Below are 18,338 nucleotides of genomic sequence, written 5' to 3'. Positions count from 1 at the left end.
GAGCAGACAGGAGACAGGGTGTGGGCGTGAGCAGACAGTAGACGGGGCGTGGGTGTGAGCAGACGAGACGGGGGATGTGGGTGTGAGCAGACAGGAGACGGGGGTGGGTGTGAGCAGATTGGAGACAGTGGGGGGGTGTGTGTGAGAAGACAGGAGACGGTGGGGTGGTCTGAGCAGACAGGAGACGGGGGATATGTGTGAGCAGACAGGAGAAGGTGGGGTGCGTGTGAGCAGACAGGAGACTTGAGGGTTGGTGTGAGCAAACAGGAGACGGTGGGTGTGTGAGCAGACCGGAGACGGGGGGGGGTGGGTGTGAGGAGACAGGAGACGGGGGTGCTGGGTGTGAGCAGACAGGAGACGGGGTGGTTGGTGTGAGCAGACAGGAGACGGGGTGGGTGTGAGCAGACAGGAGACAGAGGGGTGGGTGTGAGCAGACAGGAGACGAGGGGTGGGTGTGAGCAGACAGGAGACGGGGGTGTTGGTTGTGAGAAGACAGTTGACGGTGTGGGCGTGAGTAGACAGGAGACAGGGGGTTGGGTGTGAGCAGACAGGAGACAGGGGGTGGGCGTGAGCAGACAGGAGACGGGGGGGGTGGGTGTGAGCAGACAGGAGACGGGGGGGTGGGTGTGAGCAGACAGGAGACGGGGGAGGTGGGTGTGAGCAGACAGGAGACGGGGGGGTGGGTGTGAGCAGATAGGAGACGGTGGGAGGGTTGGTGTGAGCAGACAGGAGACGGGTCATGAATGTGAGCAGACAGGAGACAGGGGGTGGGTGTGAGCAGACAGGAGACGGGGGTGTGGGTTTGAGCAGACAGGAAACAATGGGTGGGTGTGAGCAGACAGGAGACGGGTCGTGGATGTGAGCAGACAGGAGACAGGGAGTGAATGTGAGCAGACAGGAGACAGGGGATTGGGTGTGAGCAGACAGGAGATGGGGGGGTGGCTGTGAGCAGACACGAGATGGAGGTGGGTGTGAGCAGACAGGAGACTGGGGTGGGTTTGAGAAGACAGGAGATGGGGAGGTGGGTGTGAGGAGACAGGAGACGGGGGGTGGGTGTGAGCAGACAGGAGACGGGGTGGTGGGTTTGAGCAGAAAGGAGACGGGGGTGTCTGAGCAGACAAGAGATGGGGGGGTGGGTGTGAGCAGAGAGGAGACAGGGGATGGTGTGAGCAGACAGGAGACGTGTGGTGGGTGTGAGCAGACAGGAGACGGGTGGTGGGTGTGAGCAGACAGGAGACGGGGGTGGTGGGTTTGAGCAGATAGGAGACGGGGGTGTCTGAGCAGACAAGAGATGGGGGGTGGGTGTGAGCAGACAGGAGACGGGGGGGTGGGTGTGAGCAGACAGGAGAAGAGGGGTTGGGTGTGAGCTGACAGGAGACGGGGGGCTGGGTGTGAGCAGACAGGAGATGGGGAGGTGGGTGTGAGCAGACAGGAGACAGGGGGTGGGTGAGAGCAGAATTTAGACGGAGGGGTGGGTGTGAGCAGACAGGAGACAGGGGATGGGTGTGAGCAGACAGGAGACAGCGGGGTGGGTGTGAGCAGACAGGAGACGGGGGGTGGGTGTGAGCAGACAGGAGACGGGGGCTGGGTGTGAGAAGACAGTTGACGGTGTGGGCGTGAGCAGACAGGAGACAGGGTGTGGGCGTGAGCAGACAGGAGACGGGGGGTGGGTGTGTGCAGACAGGAGACGTTGGAGGTGGCTGTGAGCAGACAGGAGACGGGGGAGGTGGGTGTGAGCAGACAGGAGACAGGGGGGTTGGTGTGAGCAGATAGGAGACGGTGGGGGGGTGGGTGTGAGCAGACAGGAGACGGTGGGGGGGTCTGAGCAGACAGGAGACGGGGGATGTGTGTGAGCAGACAGGAGACGGTGGGGTGGGTGTGAGCAGACAGGAGACGGGGGGTTGGGTGTGAGCCGACAAGAGACGTGGGGGTTGGTGTGAGCAAACAGGAGACGGTGGGTGTGTGAGCAGAACGGAGACGGGGGGTTGGGTGTGAGGAGACAGGAGACGGGGGTGTTGGGTGTGAGCAGACAGGAGACGGGGTGGTGGGTGTGAGCAGACAGGAGACGGGGTGGGTTGGGTGTGAGCAGACAGGTGAAAGGGGGGAGGGTGTGAGCAGACAGGAGACAGGGGGTTGTTGTTAGCAGACGGGAGACAGAGGGGTGGGTGTGAGCAGACAGGAGACGGGGGGTGGGTGTGAGCAGACAGGAGACGGAGGTGTTGGGTGTGAGAAGACAGTTGACGGTGTGGGCGTGAGTAGACAGGAGACAGTGGGTTGGGTGTGAACAGACAGGAGACAGGGGGTTGGCGTGAGCAGACAGGAGACAGTGGGGTGGGTGTGAGAAGACTGTTGACGGTGTGGGCGTGAGTAGAAAGGAGACAGGGGGTTGGGTGTGAGCAGACAGGAGACAGGGTGTGGGCATGAGCAGACAGTAGACGGGTCGTGAGTGTGAGCAGACGAGACGGGGGATGTGGGTGTGAGCAGACAGGAGACGGGGGGTGGGTGTGAGCAGATTGGAGACGGTGGGGGTGTGGGTGTGAGCAGACAGGAGACAGGGTGTGGGCATGAGCAGACAGTAGACGGGTCGTGGTGTGAGCAGACGAGACGGGGGATGTGGGTGTGAGCAGACAGGAGACGGGGGGTGGGTGTGAGCAGATTGGAGACGGTGGGGGTGTGGGTGTGAGCAGACAGGAGACGGTGGGGTGGTCTGAGCAGACAGGAGACGGGGGATATGTGTGAGCAGACAGGAGACGGGGGTGGGTTTGAGCAGACAGGAGATGGGGTGGTGGGTGTGAGGAGACAGGAGACGGGAGGCTGGGTGGGAGCAGACAGGAGATGGGGAGGTGGGTGTGAGCAGACAGGAGATGGAGGGGTGGGTGTGAGCAGACAGGAGACAGGGGGTGGGTGTGAGCAGAATTTAGACGGAGGGGTGGGTGTGAGCAGACAGGAGACAGGGGGTGGGTGTGAGCAGACAGGAGACAGAGGGGTGGGTGTGAGCAGACAGGAGACGGGGGGTGGGTGTGAGGAGACAGGAGACGGGGGGCTGGGTGTGAGAAGACAGTTGACGGTGTGGGCATGAGCAGACAGGAGACAGGGTGTGGGCGTGAGCAGACAGGAGACAGGGGTGTGTGTGTGAGCAGACAGGAGACAGTGGGGTGGGTGTGAGCAGACAGGAGACGGGGGGTGGGTGTGAGGAGACAGGAGACGGGGGGCTGGGTGTGAGAAGACAGCTGATGGTGTGGGCATGAGCAGACAAGAGACAGGGTGTGGGCGTGAGCAGACAGGAGACGGGGGGTGGGTGTGAGCAGACAGGAGACGTTTGAGGTGGCTGTGAGCAGACAGGAGACGGGGGAGGTGGGTGTGAGCAGACAGGAGACAGGGGGGTTGATGTGAGCAGATAGGAGACGGTGGGGGGGTGGGTGTGAGCAGACAGGAGACAGTGGGGGGGTGGGTGTGAGCAGACAGGAGACGGTGGGGGTGTCTGAGCAGACAGGAGACGGGGGATGTGTGTGAGCAGACAGGAGACGGTGGGGTGCGTGTGAGGAGACAGGAGACGGGGGTGTTGGGTGTGAGCAGACAGGAGACGGGGTGGTGGGTGTGAGCAGACAGGAGACGGGGTGGGTTGGGTCTGAGCAGACAGGAGAAAGGGGGGTGGGTGTGAGTAGACAGGAGACAGGGGTGTGTGTGTGAACAGACAGGAGACGGGGCGGAGGGTGTGAGCAGACAGGAGACAGGGGGTGGGTGTGAGCAGACAGGAGACAGAGGGGTGGGTGTGAGCAGACAGGAGACGGGGGGTGGGTGTGAGCAGACAGGAGACGGAGGGGTTGGGTGTGAGCAGACAGGAGACGGTGTGGGCGTGAGTAGACAGGAGACAGTGGGTTGGTTGTGAGCAGACAGGAGACAGGGGGTGGGCGTGAGCAGACAGGAGACAGGGGGGTGGGTGTGAGAAGATTGTTGACGGTGTGGGCGTGAGTAGAAAGGAGACAGAGGGTTGGGTGTGAGCAGACAGGAGACAGGGTGTGGGCGTGAGCAGACAGTAGACGGGGCGTGGGTGTGAGCAGACGAGACGGGGGATGTGGGTGTGAGCAGACAGGAGACGGGGGGTGGGTGTGAGCAGATTGGAGACGGTGGGGGGGTGTGTGTGAGAAGACAGGAGACGGTGGGGTGGTCTGAGCAGACAGGAGACGGGGGATATGTGTGAGCAGACAGGAGAAGGTGGGGTGCGTGTGAGCAGACAGGAGATGTGGGGGTTGGTGTGAGCAAACAGGAGACGGTGGGTGTGTGAGCAGAACGGAGACGGGGGGGGTGGGTGTGAGGAGACAGGAGACGGGGGTGCTGGGTGTGAGCAGACAGGAGACGGGGTGGTTGGTGTGAGCAGACAGGAGACGGGGTGGGTGTGAGCAGACAGGAGACAGAGGGGTGGGTGTGAGCAGACAGGAGACGAGGGGTGGGTGTGAGCAGACAGGAGACGGGGGTGTTGGTTGTGAGAAGACAGTTGACAGTGCGGGCGTGAGTAGACAGGAGACAGGGGGTTGGGTGTGAGCAGACAGGAGACAGGGTGTTGCCGTGAGCAGACAGGAGACAGGGGGGTGGGTGTGAGCAGACAGGAGACACGGGGGTGTGTGGGAGCAGACAGGAGACGGGGGAGGTGGGTGTGAGCAGACAGGAGACGGGGGGGTGGGTGTGAGCAGATAGGAGACGGTGGGAGGGTTGGTGTGAGCAGACAGGAGACGGGTCATGAATGTGAGCAGACAGGAGACAGGGGGGTGGGTGTGAGCAGACAGGAGACGGGGGTGTGGGTTTGAGCAGACAGGAAACAATGGGTGGGTGTGAGCAGACAGGAGACGGGTCGTGGATGTGAGCAGACAGGAGACAGGGAGTGAATGTGAGCAGACAGGAGACAGGGGATTGGGTGTGAGCAGACAGGAGATGGGGGGGTGGCTGTGAGCAGACACGAGATGGAGGTGGGTGTGAGCAGACAGGAGACTGGGGTGGGTTTGAGAGGACAGGAGATGGGGAGGTGGGTGTGAGGAGACAGGAGACGGGGGGTGGGTGTGAGCAGACAGGAGACGGGGTGGTGGGTTTGAGCAGAAAGGAGACGGGGGTGTCTGAGCAGACAAGAGATGGGGGGGTGGGTGTGAGCAGACAGGAGACGGGGGGGTGGGTGTGAGCAGACAGGAGACGGGGGTTGGGTGTGAGCAGACAGGAGACAGGGGGGTGGGTGTGAGCAGACAGGAGACGGGGGGAGGGTGTGAGCACACAGAAGATGGGGGGTGGGTGTGAGCAGACAGGAGACGGGGCTGGGTGGGTGTGAGCACACAGGAGACGGGGGGATGGGTGTGAGCAGACAGGAGATGGGGTGGATGGGTGTGAGTAGACAGGAGACGGGGGGTGGGTGTGAGCAGAGAGGAGACAGGGGAGGGTGTGAGCAGAAAGGAGACGGGTGGTGGGTGTGAGCAGACAGGAGAAAGGAGATGGGTGTGAGCAGACAGGAGACGGGGGTGGTGGGTTTGAGCAGATAGGAGACGGGGGTGTCTGAGCAGACAAGAGATGGGGGGGTGGGTGTGAGCAGACAGGAGACGGGGGGGTGGGTGTGAGCAGACAGGAGAAGAGGGGTTGGGTGTGAGCTGACAGGAGACGGGGGGCTGGGTGTGAGCAGACAGGAGATGGGGAGGTGGGTGTGAGCAGACAGGAGACAGGGGGTGGGTGAGAGCAGAAAGGAGACGGGGGGGTGGGTGTGAGCAGACAGGAGACAGGGGATGGGTGTGAGCAGACAGGAGACAGAGGGGTGGGTGTGAGCAGACAGGAGACGGGGGGTGGGTGTGAGCAGACAGGAGACGGGGGGCTGGGTGTGAGAAGACAGTTGACGGTGTGGGCGTGAGCAGACAGGAGACAGTGGGGGGATCTGAGCAGACAGGAGACAGGGAATGTGTGTGAGCAGACAGGAGACGTGGGGGGTGGGTGTGAGCAGACAGGAGATGGGGGAGGTGGGTGTGAGCAGACGGGAGACGGTTGGGTGGGTGTGAGCAGATATGAGATGGTGGGGGGGTGGGTGTGAGCAGACAGGAGACGGTGGCGGGGTCTGAGCAGACAGGAGACGGGGGATGTGTGTGAGCAGACAGGAGACGGTGGGGTGGGTGTGAGCAGACAGGAGACGGGGGTTTGGTGTGAGCAGACAGGAGACGTGGGGGTTGGTGTGAGCAAACAGGAGACGGTGGGTGTGTGAGCAGAACGGAGACGGGGGGGTGGGTGTGAGGAGACAGGAGACGGGGGTGGGTGGGTGTGAGCAGACAGGAGACGGGGTGGTGGGTGTGAGCAGACAGGAGACGGGGTGGGTTGGGTGTGAGCAGACAGGAGAAGGGGGTGTGGGTGTGAGTAGCCAGGAGACAGGGGTGTGTGTGTGAGCAGACAGGAGACAGGGGGGAGGGTGTGAGCAGACAGGAGACAGGGGGTGGGTGTGAGCAGACGGGAGACAGAGGGGTGGGTGTGAGCAGACAGGAGACGGGGGGTGGGTGTGAGCAGACAGGAGACGGAGGTGTTGGGTGTGAGAAGACAGTTGACGGTGTGGGCGTGAGTAGACAGGAGACAGTGGGTTGGGTGTGAACAGACAGGAGACAGGGGGTTGGCGTGAGCAGACAGGAGACGGGGGGTGGGTGTGAGCAGATTGGAGACGGTGGGGGTGTGGGTGTGAGCAGACAGGAGACGGTGGGGTGGTCTGAGCAGACAGGAGACGGGGGATATGTGTGAGCAGACAGGAGACGGGGGTGGGTTTGAGCAGACAGGAGATGGGGTGGTGGGTGTGAGGAGACAGGAGACGGGGGGTGGGTGTGAGCAGACAGGAGACGGAGGGTTGGGTTTCAGCAGAAAGGAGATGGGGGGTGGGTGTGAGCAGACAGGAGACGGTGGGGTGGGTGTGAGCAGACAGGAGACGGTGTGGGCGTGAGCAGACAGGAGATAGGGGGGTGGGTGTGAGCAGACAGAAGACAGGGGGGTGTGTGTGAGAAGACACGAGATGGGGGGTGGCTGTGAGCAGACAGGAGACGGGGGGTTGGGTGTTAGCAGACAGGAGACGGGGTGTGGTTGTGAGCAGACAGGAGACGGGGGTGTGGGTGTGAGCAGACAGGAGACGGGGGGTGAGTGTGTGCAGACAGAAGATGGGGGGGTGTGTTTGAGCAGACAGGAGACGGGGGGTGGGTGCGAGCAGACAGGAGACGGGGGGTGGGTGTGTGCAGACAGGAGATGGGGGGTGGGTGTGATTAGAAAGGAGACAGGGGGTGGGTGTGAGCTGAGAGGAGACAGGGGGTGGGTGTGAACAGACAGGAGAAGGGGGTGTGGGTGTGTGCTGACAGGAGACGGGCGAGTAGGTGTGAACAGAGAGCAGACAGGGCGGTGGGTGTGAGCAGACAGGAGACGTGGGGGGTGGGTGTGAGCAGACAGGAGACAGGGGAGGTGGGTGTGAGCAGACCGGAGATGGGGGGGTGGGTGTGAGGAGACAGGAGACGGGGGTGGGTGGGTGTGAGCAGACAGGGGAAAAAGGGGTGGGTGTGAGCAGACAGGAGACAGTGGGGGTGTTGGTGTGAGCAGAAAGGAGACAGTGGGGGGATCTGAGCAGACAGGAGACAGGGGTGGTGTGAGCAGACAGAGACGGGGGGGTGGTGTGAGCAGACAGGAGACAGGGGTTGGTGTGAGCAGACAGGAGACGGGGGGGTGGGTGTGAGCAGACAGGAGACGGTGGAGGTGGGTGTGAGCAGACAGGAGACGGGGGGGTGGGTGTGAGCAGACAGGAGACAGTGGGGGTGTTGGTGTGAGCAGACAGGAGACAGTGGGGGGATCTGAGCAGACAGGAGACAGGGGTGTGTGTGTGAGCAGACAGGAGACGTGGGGGGTGGGTGTGAGCAGACAGGAGACGGGGGAGGTGGGTGTGAGCAGACAGGAGACGGGGTGTGTGTGAGCAGACAGGAGACAGGGGTTGTGTGAGCAGACAGGAGACGGGGGGTGGGTGAGAGCAGACAGGAGACAGGGGTGGGTGTGAGCAGACAGGAGACAGGGGGTGGGTGTGAGCTGACAGGAGACAGGGGGTGGGTGTGAACAGACAGGAGAAGGGGGTGTGGGTGTGAGCTGACAGGAGACGGGCGGGTAGGTGTGAACAGAGAAGAGACAGGGCGGTGGGAGTGAGCAGACAGGAGACAGGGGGCTGGGTGTGAGCAGACAGGAGATGGGGGGTGGGTGTGAGCAGACAGGAGACGGTGGGTGGTCTGAGCAGAGAGGAGACAGGGGAGGGTGTGAGCAGACAGGAGCCAGGGGGTTGGGTGTGAGCAGACAGGAGACGGGGGGTGGGTGTGAGCAGACAGGAGACAGAGGTGGGTGTGAGCAGATAGGAGACGGGGGGGTGGGTGTGAGCAGACAGGAGACGGGGGGTGGGTGTGAGCAGACAGGAGACGGAGGGGTTGGGTGTGAGCAGACAGGAGACGGGGGGGGTGTAGAGTGTGAGCAGACAGAGACGGTGTTGTGTGTGAGCAGACAGGAGAAGGGGTGGTGGGTGTGAGCAGACAGGAGACGTGGGAATGGGTGTGAGCAGAAAGGAGACAGGGGGGTGAATGTGAGCAGAAAGGAGACGGGGACGGTGTGAGCAGACAGTAGCTCGGGGGTGTTGAGTGTGAGCAGACAGGTGACAGTGTTGTTTGTGAGCAGACAGGAGACGGTGTTGGGTGTGAGCAGACAGGAGAAGGGGGACGGGTGTGAGCAGACAGGAGATGGGGGGGTGGGTGTGAGCAGACAGGAGACGGGGGGGTGGGTGTGAGCAGACCGGAGAAGGGGTGTGGGTGTGAGCAGACAGGAGACGGGGGCGTTAGGTGTGAGCAGACTGGAGACGGGGGGTGGGTTTGAACAGACAGGAGCTGGGGGGTCGGTGTGAGCAGACAGGAGACGGGGGGTGAGTGTGAGTAGACAGGAGACGGGGTGGGCATGAGCAGACAGGAGATGGGGGGGACGGTGTGAGCAGACAGGAGACAGGGGGGTGGGTGTGTGCAGACAGGAGACAGGGGGGAGGGTGTGAGCAGACAGGAGACAGGGGTGGTTGTGAGCAGACAGGAGACGGGGTGGGCATGAGCAGACAGGAGATGGGGCGAGGGTCTGAGCAGACAGGAGACAGGGGTGTGTGTGTGAGCAGACAAGAGACTGGGGGAGGGTGTGAGCAGACAGGAGACGGGGGGTGGGTGTGAGCAGACAGGAGACGGGGGGTGGGTGTGAGCAACAGGAGACGGGGGTGTCTGAGCAGACAGGAGACGGAGGTGGGTGTGAGCAGACAGGAGACGGAGGGGTGGATGTGAGCAGACAGGAGACGGAGGTGTCTGAGCAGACAAGAGACGGAGCGGTGGGTGTGATCAGACAAGAGACGGTGTGGGGGGTGTGAGCAGACAGGAGACGGGGAGTGGTGTGAGCAGACGAGACGGGGGATTGTGGGTGTGAGCAGACAGGAGAACGGGGGGTGGGTGTGAGCAGATTGGAGACGGTGGGGGGGTGTGTGAGAAGACAGGAGACGGGTGGGGTGTCTGAGCAGACAGGAGACGGGGGATAGGTGGTGGAGCAGACAGGAGAAAGGGGGGGGTGCGTGTGAGCAGACAGGAGATGGTGGGGGTTGTGTGAGCAAACAGGAGACGTGGGTGGGTGTGTGAGCAGAACGGATACGGGGGGGTGGTGTGAGGTAGACAGGAGACAGGGGGTGCGGGTGTGAGCAACAGGGAGACGGGGTGGTGGTGTGAGCAGACAGGAGACGGGGTGGGTGTGAGCAGACAGAGACAGAGGGTGGGTGTGAGCAGACAGGAGACGAGGGGTGGGTGTGAGCAGACAGGAGACGGGGGTGTTGGTTGTGAGAAGACAGTTGACAGTGCGGGCGTGAGTAGACAGGAGACAGGGGGTTGGGTGTGAGCAGACAGGAGACAGGGTGTTGCCGTGATCAGACAGGAGACAGGGGGGTGGGTGTGAGCAGACAGGAGACGGGGGGGGGGGTGGGTGTGAGCAGACAGGAGACGGGGAGGTGGGTGTGAGCAGACAGGAGACGGGGGGTGGGTGTGAGCAGATAGGAGACGGTGGGAGGGTTGGTGTGAGCAGACAGGAGACGGGTCATGAATGTGAGCAGACAGGAGACAGGGGGTGGGTGTGAGCAGACAGGAGACGGGGGTGTGGGTGTGAGCAGACAGGAAACAATGGGTGGGTGTGAGCAGACAGGAGACGGGTCGTGGATGTGAGCAGACAGGAGACAGGGAGTGAATGTGAGCAGACAGGAGACAGGGGATTGGGTGTGAGCAGACAGGAGATGGGGGGGTGGCTGTGAGCAGACACGAGATGGAGGTGGGTGTGAGCAGACAGGAGACTGGGGTGGGTTTGAGAAGACAGGAGATGGGGAGGTGGGTGTGAGGAGACAGGAGACGGGGGGTGGGTGTGAGCAGACAGGAGACGGGGTGGTGGGTTTGAGCAGACAGGAGACGGGGGTGTCTGAGCAGACAAGAGATGGGGGGGTGGGTGTGAGCAGACAGGAGACGGGGGGGTGGGTGTGAGCAGACAGGAGACGGGGGGTGGGTGTGAGCAGACAGGAGACAGGGGGGTGGGTGTGAGCAGACAGGAGACGGGGGGAGGGTGTGAGCACACAGAAGATGGGGGGTGGGTGTGAGCAGACAGGAGACGGGGCTGGGTGGGTGTGAGCACACAGGAGACGGGGGGATGGGTGTGAGCAGACAGGAGATGGGGGGGTGGGTGTGAGCAGACAGGAGACGGGGGTGGTGGGTGTGAGCAGAGAGGAGACAGGGGATGGTGTGAGCAGACAGGAGACGGGTGGTGGGTGTGAGCAGACAGGAGACGGGTGGTGGGTGTGAGCAGACAGGAGACGGGGGTGGTGGGTTTGAGCAGATAGGAGACGGGGGTGTCTGAGCAGACAAGAGATGGGGGGGTGGGTGTGAGCAGACAGGAGACGGGGGGGTGGGTGTGAGCAGACAGGAGAAGAGGGGTTGGGTGTGAGCTGACAGGAGACGGGGGGCTGGGTGTGAGCAGACAGGAGATGGGGAGGTGGGTGTGAGCAGACAGGAGACAGGGGGTGGGTGAGAGCAGAATTTAGACGGAGGGGTGGGTGTGAGCAGACAGGAGACAGGGGATGGGTGTGAGCAGACAGGAGACAGCGGGGTGGGTGTGAGCAGACAGGAGACGGGGGGTGGGTGTGAGCAGACAGGAGACGGGGGGCTGGGTGTGAGAAGACAGTTGACGGTGTGGGCGTGAGCAGACAGGAGACAGGGTGTGGGCGTGAGCAGACAGGAGACGGGGGGTGGGTGTGTGCAGACAGGAGACGTTGGAGGTGGCTGTGAGCAGACAGGAGACGGGGGAGGTGGGTGTGAGCAGACAGGAGACGGGGGGGTGGGTGTGAGCAGATAGGAGACGGTGGGGGGGTGGGTGTGAGCAGACAGGAGACGGTGGCGGGGTCTGAGCAGACAGGAGACGGGGGATGTGTGTGAGCAGACAGGAGACGGTGGGGTGGGTGTGAGCAGACAGGAGACGGAGGGTTGGGTGTGAGCCGACAGGAGACGTGGGTGTTGGTGTGAGCAAACAGGAGACGGTGGGTGTGTGAGCAGAACGGAGACAGGGGGGTGGGTGTGAGGAGACAGGAGACGGGGGTGTTGGGTGTGAGCAGACAGGAGACGGGGTGGTGGGTGTGAGCAGACAGGAGACGGGGTGGGTTGGGTGTGAGCAGACAGGTGAAAGGGGGGTGGGTGTGAGTAGCCAGGAGACAGGGGTGTGTGTGTGAAGAGACAGGAGACAGGGGGGAGGGTGTGAGCAGACAGGAGACAGGGGGTGGGTGTGAGCAGACAGGAGACAGAGGGGTGGGTGTGAGCAGACAGGAGACGGGGGGTGGGTGTGAGCAGACAGGAGACGGTGGGGTTGGGTGTGAGAAGACAGTTGACGGTGTGGGCGTGAGTAGACAGGAGACAGGGGGTTGGGTGTGAGCAGACAGGAGACAGGGGGTGGGCGTGAGCAGACAGGAGACGGGGGGTGGGTGTGAGCAGATAGGAGACAGTGGGGGTGTTGGTGTGAGCAGACAGGAGACGGGGGTGAGTGTGAGTAGACAGGAGACGGGGTGGCATGAGCAGACAGGAGATGGGGGGGATGGTGTGAGCAGACAGGAGATGGGGGGGAGGGGTGTGTCAGACAGGAGACAAGGGGAGGGTGTGAGAAGACAGGAGACAGCGGTGGTTGTGAGCAGACAGGAGACGGGGTTGGGTGTGAACAGACAGCAGACGGGGGATGGGTGTGGAGCAGACAGGAGACGGGGGTGGTTGGGTGTGATCACACAGGAGATGGGGGGGTGGGTGTGAGCAGACAGGAGACAGGGGTGGAGGGTGTGAGCAGACAGGAGACGGGGGGGTGGGTGTGAGCAGACAGGAGACGGGGGGGTGGGTGTGAGCAGAGAGGAGACAGGGGAGGGGTGTGAGCAGACAGGAGATGGGTGGTGGGTGTGAGCAGACAGGAGACGGGGGTGGGTGTGTGCAGACAGGAGACAGGCGGTGTGTATGAGCTGACAAAAGACGGAAAGGTGGGTTCGAGCAGACAGGAGACGGGGGGTGGGTGTGTGCAGACAGGAGATGGGGGGTGGGTGTGATTAGAAAGGAGACAGGGGGTGGGTGTGAGCTGAGAGGAGACAGGGGGTGGGTGTGAACAGACAGGAGAAGGGGGTGTGGGTGTGTGCTGACAGGAGACGGGCGAGTAGGTGTGAACAGAGAGCAGACAGGGCGGTGGGTGTGAGCAGACAGGAGACAGGGGGCTGGGTGTCAGCAGACAGGAGACAGGGGGGTGGGTGTGAGCAGACAGGAGATGGGGGGTTGGGTGTGAGCAGACAGGAGACGGGTGGGGGTGGGTGTGAGCAGCAAGGAGACGGGGGGTGGGTGTGAGCAGACAGGAGACAGGGGTGTTGGTGTGAGCAGACAGGAGACGAGGGGGTGGTGTGAGCAGACAGGAGACAGGGGGTGGGTGTGAGCATAAAGGAGACGGGGGGGTGGTGTCAGCAGACAGGAGACAGGGGATGGGTGTGAGCAGACAGTGCACAGGGGGTGTTGAGTGTGAGCAGACAGGAGACTGAGGGGGTGGTTGTTACCAGACAGGAGAAGGGGGTGTGGGTGTGAGCTGACAGGAGACGGGCGGGTAGGTGTGAACAGAGAGCAGACAGGGCGGTGGGTGTGAGCAGACAGGAGACAGGGGGCTGGGTGTCAGCAGACAGGAGATGGGGGGGTGTGTGTGAGCAGACAGGAGACGGGAGGGGGTGGGTGTGAGCAGCAAGGAGACGGGGGGTGTGTGTGAGCAGACAGGAGACAGGGGGGTTGGTGTGAGCAGACAGGAGACGGGGGGTGGGTGAGCGCAGACAGGAGACAGGGGGGTGGGTGTGATTAGAAAGGAGACAGGGGGTGGGTGTGAGCTGACAGGAGACAGGGGGTGGGTGTGAACAGACAGGAGAAGGGGGTGTGGGTGTGAGCTGACAGGAGACGGGCGGGTAGGTGTGAACAGAGAAGAGACAGGGCGGTGGGAGTGAGCAGACAGGAGACAGGGGGCTGGGTGTCAGCAGACAGGAGATGGGGGGGTGGGTGTGAGCAGACAGGAGACGGGTGGGGGTGGGTGTGAGCAGCAAGGAGACAGGGGTGGGTGTGAGCAGACAGGAGACAGGGGGGTTGGTGTGAGCAGACAGGAGACGGGGGGGTGGTGTGAGCAGACAGGAGACAGGGGGTGGGTGTGAGAATAAAGAGAACGGGGGGTGTTGAGTGTGAGCAGACAGGAGACGGAGGGGGTGGGTGTGACCAGACAGGAGACGGAGGGGTTGGGTGTGAGCAGACAGGAGACGGGGGGTGTAGAGTGTGAGCAGACAGGAGACGGTGTTGTGTGTGAGCAGACAGGAGAAGGGGTGGTGGGTGTGAGCAGACAGGAGACGTGGGAATGGGTGTGAGCAGAAAGGAGACAGGGGGGTGAATGTGAGCAGAAAGGAGACGGGGACGGTGTGAGCAGACAGTAGCTCGGGGGTGTTGAGTGTGAGCAGACAGGTGACAGTGTTGTTTGTGAGCAGACAGGAGACGGTGTTGGGTGTGAGCAGACAGGAGAAGGGGGACGGGTGTGAGCAGACAGGAGATGGGGGGGTGGGTGTGAGCAGACAGGAGACGGGGGGTGGGTGTGAGCAGACCGGAGAAGGGGTGTGGGTGTGAGCAGACAGGAGACGGGGGCGTTAGGTGTGAGCAGACTGGAGACGGGGGGTGGGTTTGAACAGACAGGAGCTGGGGGGTCGGTGTGAGCAGACAGGAGACGGGGGGTGAGTGTGAGTAGACAGGAGACGGGGTGGGCATGAGCAGACAGGAGATGGGGGGGACGGTGTGAGCAGACAGGAGACAGGGGGGTGGGTGTGTGCAGACAGGAGACAGGGGGGAGGGTGTGAGCAGACAGGAGACAGGGGTGGTTGTGAGCAGACAGGAGACGGGGTGGGCATGAGCAGACAGGAGATGGGGGCGAGGGTCTGAGCAGACAGGAGATGGGGGGGAGTGTGTGAGCAGACAGGAGACTGGGGGAGGGTGTGAGCAGACAGGAGACGGGGGGGTGGGTGTGAGCAGACAGGAGACGGGGGGTGGGTGTGAGCAGACAGGAGACGGGGGTGTCTGAGCAGACAGGAGACGGAGGTGGGTGTGAGCAGACAGGAGACGGAGGGGTGGATGTGAGCAGACAGGAGACGGAGGTGTCTGAGCAGACAAGAGACGGAGCGGTGGGTGTGATCAGACAAGAGACGGTGTGGGGGTGTGAGCAGACAGGAGACGGTAGGGGGGTGTGAGCAGATATGAGACGGGGGATGTGTGTGAGCAGACAGGCGAAAGGGGGGTGGGTGTGAGCAGACAGGAGACGGTGGGGAGGTTGTGAGCAGACAGGAGACAGGGTTGGGTGTGAACAGACAGCAGACGTGGGGATTGGTGTGAGCAGTCAGGAGACGGGGGTGGTTGGGTGTGATCACACAGGTGAAGGGGGGCTGGGTGTGAGCAGACAGGAGACAGGGGGGAGGGTGTGAGCAGACAGGAGACGGGGGGGTGGGTGTGAGCAGACAGGAGATGGGGGGGTGGGTGTGAGCAGAGAGGAGACAGGGGAGGGTGTGAGCAGACAGGAGATGGGTGGTGGGTGTGAGCAGACAGGAGACAGGGGGTGGGTGTGAGCAGACAGGAGACAGGGGGTGGGTGTGAGCAGGCAAAAGACGGAAAGCTGGGTTGGAGGAGACAGGAGACGGGGGGTGAATGTTAGCAGACAGGAGATGGAGGTGGGTGTGAGAAGACAGGAGACGTGGGGATTGGTGTGAGCAGTCAGGAGACGGGGGTGGTTGGGTGTGATCACACAGGTGAAGGGGGGCTGGGTGTGAGCAGACAGGAGACAGGGGGGAGGGTGTGAGCAGACAGGAGACGGGGGGGTGGGTGTGAGCAGACAGGAGATGGGGGGGTGGGTGTGAGCAGAGAGGAGACAGGGGAGGGTGTGAGCAGACAGGAGATGGGTGGTGGGTGTGAGCAGACAGGAGACAGGGTTTGGGTGTGAGCAGACAGGAGACAGGGGGTGGGTGTGAGCAGGCAAAAGACGGAAAGCTGGGTTGGAGGAGACAGGAGACGGGGGGTGAATGTTAGCAGACAGGAGATGGAGGTGGGTGTGAGAAGACAGGAGACGGGGGGTGGGTGTGAGCAGACAGGACACGGGGGTGGGTGTGAGCAGACAGGAGACGGGGGGTGGGTGTGAGCAGACAGGAGACAGGGGGGAGGGTGTGAGCACACAGAAGACGGGGTGTGGGTGTGAGCAGACAGGCGACGGGGCTGGGTGGGTGTGAGCACACAGGAGATGGGGGATGGGTGTGAGCAGACAGGAGATGGGGGGGTGGGTGTGAGCAGACAGGAGACGGGGGTGGTGGGTGTGAGCAGAGAGGAGACAGGGGAGGGTGTGAGCAGACAGGAGACGGGTGCTGGGTGTGAGCAGACAGGAGACGGGGGTGGTGGGTTTGAGCAGACAGGAGACGGGGGTGTCTGAGCAGACAAGAGATGGTGGGGTGGGTGTGAGCAGACAGGAGACGGGGGGGTGGGTGTGAGCAGACAGGAGACGGGGGGTTGTGTGTGAGCAGAGAGGAGACGTGCGGGTGGGTGTGAGCAGACAGGAGACGGTGGGGGGGGTGTGAGCAGACAGGAGGCGGTAGGGGGGTGTGAGCAGATAGGAGACGGGGGATGTGTGTGAGCAGACAGGAGACGGGGGATGTGTGTGAGCAGACAGGAGAAAGGGGGGCGGGTGTGAGCAGACAGGAGACGGTGGGGGGGTTGTGAGCAGACAGGAGACGGGGGGTGGGTGTGTACAGACAGGAGACTGGGGGATGGGTGTGAGCAGACGGCAGACGGGGGGGATGGGAGTGAGCAGAGAGGAGACAGGGGAGGGTGTGAGCAGACAGGAGACGTGGGGGTGGGTGTGAGCAGACAGGAGACGGTGCAGGGGTGTGAGCAGAAAGGAGACGGTAGGGGGGTGTGAGCAGATAGGAGACGGGGGATGTGTGTGAGCAGACAGGAGAGGGGGGATGTGTGTGAGCAGACAGGAGAAAGGGGGGTGGGTGTGAGCAGACAGGAGACGGTTGGGGGGTTGTGAGCAGACAGGAGACGGGGGGTGGGTGTGAACAGACAGGAGACGGGGGGATGGGTGTGAGCAGACAGGAGACGTTAGTGGTTGGGTGTGAACACACAGGAGAAGGGGGGTGGGTGTTAGCAGACAGGAGACGGGGGGAGGGTGTGAGCAGACAGGAGACGGTGGGTGTGGGTGTGAGCAGACAGGAGACGGGTGGTGGGTGTGAGCAGAGAGGCCACAGGCGAGGGTGTGAGCAGACAGCAGACGGGTGGTGGGTGTGAGCACACAGGAGACGTGGGGTGGGTGTGAGCAGACAGGAGACGGTGGGGGCGTGTGAGCAGACAGGTGATGGTAGGGGTGTGTGAGCAGATAGGAGACGGGGGATGTGTGTGAGCAGACAGGAGACGGTGGATGTGTGTGAGCACACAGGAGAAAGGGGGTGGGTGTGAGCAGACAGGAGACGGTGTGGGGGTTGTGAGCTGACAGGAGACGGGGGGTGGGTGTGAACAGACAGGAGACGGAGGGATGGGTGTGAGCAGATAGGAGGCGGGGGATGTGTGTGAGCAAGCAGGAGACGGGGGATGTGTGTGAGCAGACAGGAGAAAGAGGGGTGGGTGTGAGCAGACAGGAGATGGGGGGGTGGGTGTGAGCAGACAGGAAACGGGGGGTGGGTGTGAGCAGACCGGAGAAGGGGGGTGGGTGTGAGCAGACAGGAGACGGGGGGGTTAGGTGTGAGCAGACAGGAGACGGGGGGTGGGTTTGAGCAGACAGGAGCTGAGGGGTCGGTGTGAGCAGACAGGAGACGGGGGGTGAGTGTGAGTAGACAGGAGACGGGGTGGGCATGAGCAGACAGGAGATGGGGGGGATGGTGTGAGCAGACAGGAGATGGGGGGGGAGGGTGTGTTCAGACAGGAGACAAGGGGGAGGGTGTGAGAAGACAGGAGACAGCGGTGGTTGTGAGCAGACAGGAGACGGGGTTGGGTGTGAACAGACAGCAGACGGGGGGATGGGTGTGAGCAGACAGGAGACGGGGGTGGTTGGGTGTGATCACACAGGAGAAGGGGTGCTGGGTGTGAGCAGACAGGAGACAGGGGGGAGGGTGTGAGCAGACAGGAGACGGGGGGGTGGGTGTGAGCAGACAGGAGACGGGGTGTGGGTGTGAGCAGAGAGGAGACAGGGGAGGGTGTGAGCAGACAGGAGATGGGTGGTGGGTGTGAGCAGACAGGAGACGGGGGTGGGTGTGTGCAGACAGGAGACAGGCGGTGGGTGTGAGCAGACAAAAGACGGAAAGCTGGGTTCGAGGAGACAGGAGACGGGGGGGTGAATGTTAGCAGACAGGAGACGGAGGTGGGTGTGAAAAGACAGGAGACGGGGGGTGGGTGTGAGCAGACAGGAGACGGGGGGTGGGTGTGAGCAGACAGGAGACAGGGGGGAGGGTGTGAGCACACAGAAGATGGGGTGTGGGTGTGAGCAGACAGGTGACGGGGCTGGGTGGGTGTGAGCACACAGGAGACGGGGGATGGGTGTGAGCAGACAGGAGATGGGGGGGTGGGTGTGAGCAGACAGGAGACGGGGGTGGTGGGTGTGAGCAGACAGGAGACAGGGGGTGGGTGTGTGCAGACAGGAGACAGGCGGTGGGTGTGAGCAGACAAAAGACGGAAAGCTGGGTTCGAGGAGACAGGAGACGGGGGGGTGAA

The sequence above is a fragment of the Carcharodon carcharias genome, chromosome 15 (genome assembly GCF_017639515.1).
Source record: "Carcharodon carcharias isolate sCarCar2 chromosome 15, sCarCar2.pri, whole genome shotgun sequence".
Lineage (NCBI taxonomy): Eukaryota > Metazoa > Chordata > Chondrichthyes > Lamniformes > Lamnidae > Carcharodon > Carcharodon carcharias.
The sequence above is the reverse complement of the archived record's forward strand: the minus strand, read 5'-3'. Positions refer to the sequence as shown.